This window comes from Lupinus angustifolius, chromosome LG01 (genome assembly GCF_001865875.1).
Source record: "Lupinus angustifolius cultivar Tanjil chromosome LG01, LupAngTanjil_v1.0, whole genome shotgun sequence".
In the NCBI taxonomy this organism is placed as follows: Eukaryota; Viridiplantae; Streptophyta; class Magnoliopsida; order Fabales; family Fabaceae; genus Lupinus; species Lupinus angustifolius.
Genome location: NC_032009.1, coordinates 18,717,661 through 18,729,638, shown reverse-complemented (window position 1 = coordinate 18,729,638; position 11,978 = coordinate 18,717,661). Strand labels below are relative to the sequence as shown.

General features: G+C 34.7%; 1 pseudogene; it reads right to left on the bottom strand.

Annotated features, from left to right (window-relative positions):
- Nucleotides 1,627-9,806, bottom strand: LOC109350955 (annotated as a pseudogene).

The window sequence follows — 11,978 nt, the reverse complement described above, 5'->3', positions numbered from 1 at the left end:
TTCTTTCCCTTCTCACTTTCTCCCCATTGAGAGAAATAAATTTTGTCGGTCCGCCCACTTTTTTGCTCTTTCCCTTCTTTTTCTCCTCTCAATCAAATGAAATAAATTTCTCATTCAGTTCAATTGCTCTCTTCTCTAACTCCACTCTTCCAAATAAAGGCTTGGAGAAACAAAAAAAAAAGTAGTTTTTTTTTTATAAGCAAAAGTATATTAAAAACAGGTACAAGGGGTGCCAACCCAATTACATCTTACAAAGAAGAAGAATACAAGTATAGGGATCAATACACCATTGTGCAAAAGTAAAGAAAAAAGATCTCAACTTTTTGGAAATCCACAACCAATATCTAATTTGGATCAAGTCCATGATCTGAATATAACTAAAATTTCCCCCCTAAAGATGATGTCATTTCTCATCTTCCAAATAGACCAGACTACAGCAAACCACATCATTCTCCAAACAACTTTCCCTTTTATAAACCAAGATCTAATTTGGATCAAGTCCATGATCTGAATATAACTAAAATTTCCCCCCTAAAGATGATGTCATTTCTCATCTTCCAAATAGACCAGACTACAGCAAACCACATCATTCTCCAAACAGCTTTCCCTTTTACAATTCTACACAGAGATTCATGCATCTTAAATGATTCCAAAACCGTATCCGGTAGAGTTATTTGAATTTGAAGCCAAGAATAGAACCTTTTCCACACATTAGAAACAAAAGGACAATAAAGAAAAAGATGATCTATATGTTCATCATATAACAGACATAAAGCGCACGTCAAATCATCCTCCCCCACTATATGTCTCTTATGAAGCTCAGTTTTTGTTGCAATCCTTCCTCTAATAACTTTCCAAATTAAACAACAAACTTTAGAAGGAGCACAATTAACTGGACTCAACTGAGCTAAATAAGCAGAATTCACCACATAGCAACCTGATTTGTCAAGGTTCCACCTCCATCTATCATCAACACCACTTTTGCAAGAATGATTCTGGATAAGATCATAAAGGTTTTTAACTGCTTCTTCCTCCCAAGGAAACAAGGTCCTCCTCCACAGAACGTTCCAAGTCCACACCCCATTACTAGATGTCCCATAATCAGCAACTAAAACCTCCTTCTCCATAGCGAGCAAAAATAATCTCGGAAAAATATCTCTAAGGGCTTGATTGCCAAACCAAATATTGTTGATTATATAATGTATGTCACAACAGCTACATTATTAAAAATATTATTGAAGTCACAAAAATTAGCCCAAGTAGTTGATGTGATGAAGATACACTATTAAAGTTATATAGCTTATGTTGGCCTTTATGAGTCATTAAAACATACATGCCTAACCATATTAACTTTTTTTTTTCGTTTTCCACATGTATCCTCGCACCGGAGACAATCTTGTCCGAGCTGGAAACACCCACAGGTACATGAGGCTAACTCTCCCAACGGACATTTTTCCATCCACAAGACTCGAACCCAAGACCTTACTTACGGGGAATCAAGCATGTACCACTTGACAAAGTAAAGCAAAGCTGCTAATTTTTTAAAATGGAAAATTACTTAGTTAACATAGTTTTTATGGATCAATTGAAATAAAGTGTTAAAGGTTGATGTCCTTAAATTGTCCCTATACATAGTTTTTGGTAAATATGTGAATACAAAATGTAACCCTTGATATGTAACTTTGTTAAGCCTGAGAACCTTCTTATGAAACAAAATTCACAATAAACTTAATTGTTGTATCCACAAAGTTTCTTTAACCATAATAAGCACAACTCTTTACCTATATTTAAAAAGTTAGCTATGCTAAGTGAAGCAAATGATTTTGACAACTTCAAAGCTTCTTCTGAAGACTTGTTTGAGTCTATTGGCCATTTCATTGGATAAACAACATTCCTGAAACAATAAACAAATAGTGAGATACTAATCTAACATAAAATTAATACTAGGGTTGATATAAACCAATTCATCTTTTTTAACACATTAATATTCGATTATTTTTCATGTCTCTAGGAGCCAATTACCAATGCTAGTAAATCATGTGTGCCACTCATTTTGATTAGACAAAAAATCTAATGTAAAATTACTAAAGTTTAACATAAAATAACCATAATTGTTTTGGCATGTGCTACACTTTTGTGTGAAAACATAATAGCAAAGATAACTATAAAAAATTGAGAAAGAGATGTATGCACCGATAATGTAAGAGATTTTTACACTGTTAATAAATCATTCACCATTCATATTTCATTGCAAGTGACTTTTAAATAAAAGTAATACAAATCAATGATGACTGATATATTGACTGTGCATAGATCTTTAAACTAACAATGTATAAATGTTCCACTATAAAGTTTTTTATTTAAATGTGCTTATTCTTACCCTTGAAGACTTTTGTATTTGCAGCAATCTATCTCAGAAGTGATATAACTATTATACACCAAATCAACACATTTTGCAATCTTGTTAATCTCAGAAGAAGAAGGAACAATAGCCCAAACCATAATAACCTGAATGCATTGTAAATTCTCCTGAATAATGTCCACAGTCCAAATCAGATTCAGACTCATATTAACATTATATATCTGTAATAGTTGAGAAGATATTCCATCATTGAAAAGCTTTTGTTTTCTCTTGTTAATCTCTCTCCAACCACTAGAGAGCTTTTCTAGTATAAAAATCACTTGCTTCAATGTATCTCTATTTCCAAATCTTCCCATAGAGTGCCAAAATTCATCATTGAAACAAACCTATAAGGACAAGATCACAGTAAGAAAAAGTTCACTAAATCATCATCTAGGAAATGCAGTCATGTGTAAAAAAAAATTGAAATTTATACATAATGGAAATATATGAAAACTTAGAATATAAGACATTTTAATTATGGGTCCAAACCACAACTAAGGTTTTAATATTAAGGTTTTGGCAATCTTCAAAACAATATTATAACCCTAATGGCGGCTGCATCTTCAATATTATGTATAAATTAAAAGAACCTACAAAATTAGTTTTTTTTTATCGGCAAAAGGAAATATTTTATTAAGAGAAAAAATAATTATAAGAGAGAAAAAGCGGAGAAAAAAAGAAAAAACTATAAGTCTTTACAACATAGACTCAAGACAAAAAATGGGGTTTGCTATCTAGTCCGAAAAAGAGATCTGATCTTTGTCACTCTTCCCATTAATTCAAAGCCAAGAAGTAACCCTAGCAGCCTCAAAAAATTTCTCAAGAGAGGGATGCACTGAATTAAAAATAAAGTCATTCATATACCTCCAGATAGCCCAAATAGTAGCAAGCCAAATAATATTCCAATAGTTCAAGTAACATCTCTATGGTATCATGCCCATATGATTAGTAAAATGATGAATGGGGCTGAATCTTCAATATTATGGTTAAATTAAAAGAACCTGCAAAATTAGTTTATAGTACTCAAAATATATATATATAACACCTACTAATAGTGTCACACAGTTAATAAACATTATCATTCCTATGTAATTAGGGCAACAATTTTGAAGTACAATAAGGAACTAAATAAAACAAGAAAATAGAGCAAACCTTCCATACTGCATCAGTGAAGAAAGAAGAAACCAAATTCTGCAAACTATCCATTTCTTTGAACTCAAACAAGGAATATAAAAGAGCCATTAACAAGCAATTATCTTCTTGAAATTTGTAGAAAACACCACGGTTTTTGGCATCTATCACCAATGTCTTCCAAACAGACTTGCTATTAAGTAAAGTAGTTCCATTGCCTAATATCCAAAGACAATGCCTACAACATAAACAAAACAAAATTAACAATTTACTTCTACATGATCCAAAACAAATTTCATACTTGTATCACAATAGCTATAGCTTTCATAAGAACAAATAACTATATAAGATAGAGTATTAATACGCTTTAAATTGTTTTAAATTGCAGTAGAAGTTATAGTTATGATTGTGTTTACTACAATCGTGGGAAAATACATGTATAATAGTACAGAGAATCGGATCAACGCGACAGTTTTATGAAAGTAATTGCGGTTATTACTAGTAACAATTGATCGACAAGATTACCTGGCACGTGTCAATGCGACATTCACTCGTCTTCTATCAGAAAGAAAACCAATTGATCCATTCTCATTGCATCTAACAGTTGATATGATTATCACATCCTCCTCACCACCTTGGAATCCATCAACTGAACGAACATTTACTTCAAAGCCTCCACTAAATGAAACCAACTTCATTTTCTTCTTAATGGCAAATACTTGAGCTTTGTATGGTGATATGACCCCAATTCTTACCTTTGTCTTTCTCCTAACACATTCTTTAGACAAAAAAAGGAAAAAAAATATGTATTAAAGTAAAATCAACAAATTATTATATAGTATAAGATCAACGATTCAAGTTATAACCAAAGAGTCAATTTTGAAACCATTAATCGAATAATAAGGTCAAGCTGGTATATGAGACAAGATTTGTACTTCGAAAATTTCAATCAATCAACAATTACACACATACCTTCATCAAGTTTTTTGAGTAACAATTTGGACTATTTGGCACATTAGGAACAAAGTTATATTTGAGAACTTGAGGTTCCAAATAGAGGAGATGGTGGAGCTTATTTTTCTGCATTCCTGGAACCTTATTATTGCCCGCTTTCCTTTCTTCTCTTACTCTTATGTTGATTGGATGAGACATCCATCAACTTGTCTTTCTCTTTGTTAATTTATGAGATTCAGTGGATAGGAGTACCACTTGTTCTCCTAATATTTTATCTCTTGATTAATAAAGTTTTCAGATCAAAAAAAAAAGATTTTGAGTAACTCACAAACAATGGAAGCCTCAACCATGTTTCTCCTACTATGGTTGTCATCAAATTCCTCTTTTCCCATTGGCACATCTATGAAAGAATATGAACCATACATCTTACCAGGAAGGAAACTTCTGTTGTAGCTTAACTCTTTCACACTCTCAGCATTCACTATTTGACTTTCATAGAATTCTATATTTGGAAATAAACTTATGGTTGGATGCATTCTATGTTGCACATTAAGAAGATGCTTCTTCTGCCCTAATTGTACCAATCTTTCAAACAAACTTCTCCCAAATTCAGCATTTCCACAAATCTGTATAAAGATAAAACAATTCATTACCTACAAAAATACTTAGATATTATGATAAAATGTATATATATATATATATATGTGGAGTCACTCACATGAAAAAATTATGTGATTATGAGAAATGATAATAGTTAATCTAGATCATGAATCTTATTTGAATTGTCAAGATTAAAAGATACAGGCACATGACTGTCATGTGATGAATAACTAACTTTTAATCCTAACTATTCATGATTGATCGTAAGGTCGAGATATATTATTCTTACAATTTTTATATGTGAACTGTTCTCACTTGAGTCATTTCATATATAAATATAAATATATATATATATATATATATATATCATAAAGTATCTAGATGCAAAAAAAAAGGTGCTATCATAACCTTGCTTTGAACCATAGCAGGCAATTGTCTATCATCTCCTATGAGAATTGTATGGCGTATTCCTCTAAGCTGCAAAGGATTAGTTGATTCACATTCTTTAAGCATAGCTGCTTCATCAATAACCAATAACTCTATTGGAGACATTTCTTCCAAGTGAAGTTTTGCAGAACTAGACACAGTACAAAAGATGAAACATGCCTTTGCCAAGCAGAAATCTCTTAATTTTCCTTTGAAAAAATAAAATTTCATGGGAAGTTGCTTTAAAACATGAAGGCAATCTTTAGTTTCCATTCTCCACTTTGAAAAGCATCCAAGACCACTATCATTATCTTTAAGATCACTAAACACTTCAGTTATATTCTTTGACTCAAAAAATGTCTTGAGAGATTGAAGTAGATCATGGGCTTGAAACATTTTCTCCATATCTTCTTGTGAAATTGTAGAAATTGGTAAATGCTTGTACATATTCACAATACTTGAGGTGAGCTCTTCATGTAAGGTATGAAAACTCTTACTTATATATTCCTCAAATGTCCAAGGTTGTATCTTTTTGGCTTGTTCATTTTTCTTGTTTTGAGATTTGTCCACCTTTTTGTTCTTTCTTGCTTCCACAATTTTCATGTTTTGAATTGTAGATTTGTCCACCTTTTTGTTCTTTCTAGCTTCCTCAATTTTCATGTTTTGAATTTTCAAAGGTAGGAGGTATTCATTATAGAATAGTTTGGGATCCTCAAGCAAAGATATCATTGAAGATAAGTTATACTTCCAACTTCCCAAACAAAGTCTTAGGGTTTCGATACGATAATCAAGAAAGACATCCTTAAGATCTTGATGATGTTCCATATCCATTCTCTTTTCATTCCCAAACAAGACAATATCACCAAGACCATAACAAGAACCAAATCTAGGAACCCTATCTTTTCTTACATGTCTTAAGACCCTCTTTGCAATCTCAATCACAGCAACATTAGTTGGAGTACATGTAAGTGTTCTACAATTCAGTTTGAGAAGAGACAAGAGCATAACACTAACAGTTGTTGCCTTCCCTGTGCCTGGTGGACCCCATATTAGTTTTATGGTGTTCATATGATCACATTTTACTAAGCTTATGCAGCTTAGAACTGCATCTCTTTGTGAATCATTTAAATCATTATATGTTGTATTAGCACCAGTTTCTGAGCTCAATTCCTTGACAATGCATTCCTCACAAGTGTAAGAATTTCCCTGCGGAATATCAGTCAAAAGAAAATGAGTAATGTTATTTTTTTATATATATATATATTTTAATTTAAGCATTCAAATAAGATCAAATAACTTTTCACGAAAACAATTACTCGTTGAGTCATTTTCACAATAACATCTTAATTGGTAGCAAATCTTTGGAGAACTTTAAACTTATGGTGGACAATATAAGTTACGAGTTTATTAATTTAATTTAAAGTTCGTAAACTGTAATGAAACGAATGGAAAAATCATTCACATTGAATTCAGATCAAAACTCGACTCAAGTTATTTCTTAGCAAACTGAGCCAAGTTCGACTCATGTTCACTCCTATAAGAAATTATAATATTTTGCATGCAGAAGTAAGAACTAATTATTGAGATTTTCTTACAGAAGAATGGCCTTGAAGAACCTTATGTATGATCTTCATATTCCTTCCTTTCAATTGTCCCTTCAGTGACCTCCATATTCGTATATTTGTAGTCAAATTAGTAAGATAAACACCAAACATAGTTTCATTCTTTTTGTGATCCATAAGATAATCACCATCAGCCATTAGAAGTTTTGATGATAAAACAGTGACAGAGGGAATAATCTCAAATTCTTCCATTTTGTGGACATAGGCAATAACATAAGGTCTATTCAGGTCATCAATGCATTTTGGTTTCACATTTGTTAGAGCAATGAGGTCTCCAACTACAGGCATATATGCACCACGAACTCTTTTCTCTTCCCTTGGGAAAAATAGATCATAAGAAAGATTTTTCTCAAGTTGAAACTTCCTTGTTTTACTGATATCTGTTATTTCACAAATAGGTGCATGAGCTAGGTCATTGCTCATGCATGATAATAAGTCTGCATGAGTTTCCTCAATGAGTGGTAAAATGAATGAATCCATATAAACATAAGTTGATGAAAAGTCTCTGGGATTTTCTGCACCTGTTTAAGTAAACATAATCCAAGTGTTATAAGCAGAAATTTTAACTATACTTATGAAAAGTGACTAAAGGAGATTAATAAAGCTGTTAAGATATATATAGAACCTTGTTGTGATAGAGATTTTCATTGAGAACATCGGTGATAGACCAAGAGAACACTTCATCTACAAAATCTCTACCATTAAAGTTTTCCATTCTGGTAGGTGAGTACATAATATATTCAACTAGCTTCAACAATAAGGAAGATACAAAGAAATTGTAAACACTACTACTCTTTAGTCTTTAGTTTATATGGGTGATTTAAACATAGTAGAAGTGGGAAAAGTTGAAAGGAAATGGAAAGTTATGATGTTTTTTAGTTGTCTCAACAATGTTGTTTATGGTATGAATAAAATTATAGGGAATTGAAACGAACTTTTTGTAAGGAAAACGTAGCAGATGCATGCCTGCATGCGCCATTAATTGCATCTTGATTTGTCAAACGGTGAATAATGCTTCTAGTTAAAATATGTTTTCTAAATTTATCAGCTAAAGGGACACATGAGCTGAGTAATGGGGGCACCCCATAAACTCTATATTTATATTGTACATATTTTAGATTATAAATGGCAAGGATGTTTTTTTTTTGCAACAACACCATAACTATATATTAAAATAAGGAGCCACTACAAGAGAGAGAGAAAATAATAGTGGTAAGCTTTTCAAAATACTTAACTTCTGATCTAATAAAAAATGAGAGAGTGTGAGAGAGAGCAGGGTAGAGAGTGGGTGAGAGTGCAGGGCAGAGAGATTTGGAGGGAGGATCTTCCTAGACAAAGTAAGTGGAACAACCTCTCTTCAAGGAGCAACTACGACCGACCTTTCCTGCGAAACACTACTACTTTCTTCTTCACTAATTTTCCACCAGACTATGGTGCAAAGGAAATGTGGGAAATCTTCCAAAAAATGGGGAAAGGTCGTTGATGTAGTCATTCCTACAAGACTCGACAAGTATGGCAAGAAGTTTGGATTCGTTCGTTTTCAACATGTGATAAACAGTAATCAAATGGTGTACGACTTGGATAAGATTTGGATTGGTCTATACAAAATATGGGTCAATATCCCAAAATTCCAACGGAGATAAGGATTAATCAGAACTCAATCCCATAATAGAGATCAAAATCCACTAGGAAACAGGGTAGCACCCAACCTGAAGGATGACCAGAACTATGCAGAAGTAGTCAAAAATGGTCCTCCGACTTCAACTGTCCCCAATCAACCTGCCATCACTGACAAGAACACGAGTTGTTCCTCTTCATCTCCTGAGTTCGTCTTTCAGACGTCTGAGGTGAATCATCAATGGTTACATGCTAGTTACTTTGGCATTCTTTCTGAGCAAGTTGATTGTGTAAGCCTGAGGAAAAAACTTCATCTTGATGGCTTCTACTCCATTCACATCACCTCTCTTGGAGGCCGATCAGTCCTCCTTCGTGCTGAGGAGGAAGGAGAAAACGAATCTCTTCTTTAGGATGAGAAGGAATGGTTTGATAGTCGCTTCACCACCATCCGCAGATGGAAACCAACTGATGTGGCTTAAGACAGGTTTTTTTGGATTCGGTGTTATGGTGTTCCTCTCCATGCTTGGAAGGAGAATTTCTTTCGGCAAATTGATACTCTTTTCAGAGAATTCATTGGCCTCGACGATGGAACTAGATTCAAACACCAATTGGAGTTTTCTCGAATCCTCATTGCCTCTTCTTCTAGAACCTTGGTGGATAAGTCAATTCAATTGAAGATTAACGCGGTTCTCTTTGATATTCACATCTCTGAAGAAAGGGAAGTTCGATGCCATCATTATAAGAAACCAGCCTCCTCCCACTAGTCGTTCGGCGACAGTTCCTCCTCTGATTTTGATCCGTCTTGGTTGGCACAGAATCTGGATATGGAAGAAGATGGATGGGCGGCAGAGGTTGAAGATGAGGACGTGGCTTCAGGAAGCCCCTCTCGGGTTAGCGGGTCTCAGGCCAACCCATCCAGTGCGAAACCCATCTTGGAACCGCATGAATTTCCCATCCACCGTCCAGAGGCTTCAGCAGCGGCATTCAATGCCCTAAGCAATCAAGTGGAAGTTTTTAATGAAATGCAATTAATTCAGCCGCCCCCATTTAATTCTGACACAATTACCTCTCGTGGACAAGCTCCCAACGGTCAGAAGGTCTCTTTTATGGCCCATTTAATAAGCTCTGACCCAAACCCAACAAACCCATACCCAATCAATCCAGACTCGCCTATTATAAACCCACCAGCCCCTTCTAACCCAATCCAACAAAACCCACCCAATCTGTCCACCTCAACCTCCTCCATCACCGCCCTGCCCAGCCTAGCCATCAAAATCCGAACCACCAAAAACACCCTTATCTCTAACCGAACCACACCCATTGACCAGAACATAAAACCTCTTCTTCCCCAAAAAAAATCCAATCACTCAAAGAAAAATCAAATCTGTCTATCCCAAACAAATGTCAATCTTCAAACCGAAAATTCTCGCCATGGTGAACTAGACTTATGGATTGATCTTCATGGTCCTCCAATTGATCACCCTAAAGTTAATTTTACCATTGGAGCTTCTAATAATTCTGATTCTGGATTGGCTAATGCAAAGGAAGTTTGGAAATTTGGGCAAGCTTTAGGAATGGTTGGGTCATTATATGAAGATGAAAACATTTCGAACTTGATGGGCTTGGATTCTCACGGTGACAAAGGTGGAATTTGTTTAAAAGGAAACCCAAATGCAACAACTCGCAATGAAACTCTTAGGATGGGAAAAGATGTAGTTTCTCCATGAAGCTCGCAACTTTGAATGTGAGAGGGTTGGGTGGTACGATGAAGAAGAGAGCAGTGAGTTCCCTTGTTAGAAAGGAAAAAATTGATTTCCTTTGTATCCAAGAAACTAAGATGACTTTAATAGACTACAATCTTTGTAAAACTCTATGGGATGGTTCTGATTTTGATTGGGGTTTCAATCTTCGATTGGAAATTCTGGTGGTATTCTCAGGATTTGGAGAAAAGAGAAATTTGAGAAGGTCTCCATTAAAAGTGGGAAATGTTACTTGGGTTTCATTGGCAACTATTCTAATTCGAATGAGCTTTGTGCCATAATTAATATCTATTGTTCGTGTAACAATAGTAAGAAGCGGGAGGTTTGGTCCGATCTTGAACAATGGAGACTTGATTCTAACATTGATTTGTGGTGTTTAGCTGGAGATTTTAATTCTGTCAGGCTTCCTGAGGAGCGAAAGGGTAGCGAGTATCATGGGTGTCTTAAGGAAATGCAGGATTTTAATAGTTTCATAAATAACATGAATCTTTTGGATCTCCCCCTTGTTGGAAGAAAATATACTTGGGTTAAAGGTGATGGTAAAACTATGAGTCGTCTTTACTTTAGAAAGGTTTGAAGCGTCATGTCTCTGATCATTGTGTTGTTGTTCTTTGTGACAGTTTTCAAGATTCGGGCCCTAGGCCTTTTAGGGTTATTAACGCGTGATTGGAGGATAAGCAATTTTCTACTTTTGTCGAGAATCATTGGGCTAACCTTTCTTGTCATGGTTGGACTATGTTCGCTCTCAAGGAAAAACTCAAACAATTTAACGTCATTTTGAAGAAGTGGAACAAAGAGCATTTTGGGGACATTAACAACAAAATCAATAAAGCTGAAAACGAGATTCATGATTTTGACCTGAAGGATGAATCTATAGGTCTTAGTGCTGATGAAAACATTAAAAGATCTGTGGCTTGGGCGGATCTTTGGCGTGCTCGGTCGCTTCTCCACAATCTTACTGTTCAAAAGTCTAGATCTAGATGGTTCAAGGAAGGTGACTCTAATTCCAAATATTTTCATGGTCTTATTAATAGTAGGAATCGTCATAATTCTATTCACGGGCTCAATATAGAAGGTTACTGGATTGATGATGTTCAGGGTGTCAGATAGGGGATCTTTAATCACTTAGAGAATCTTTTTAAGGAACATGGCAGAAATCGTCCGACTTTGCATGGTGTTCCTTTTCATCAATTAGATCCTTAGGACAATGATTCTCTTACTGCGAGTTTTGACGATGAGGAAAATTAAAAATGCCATTTGGGATTGTGATTGTGGCAAGAGTCCTAGGCCTGATGGTTTTAACTTTAAATTCATAAAAGCCTTCTGGAATATCTTGAAGGATGATATCATATCAATGGTCCGGGAGTTTCATGTAAATAGTAAAATCTCTAAAGGTGTCAACTCTTCCTTCATTTGTCTTATTCCGAAGAATCTTAATCTTCAACACGTTGGTGAATATAGACC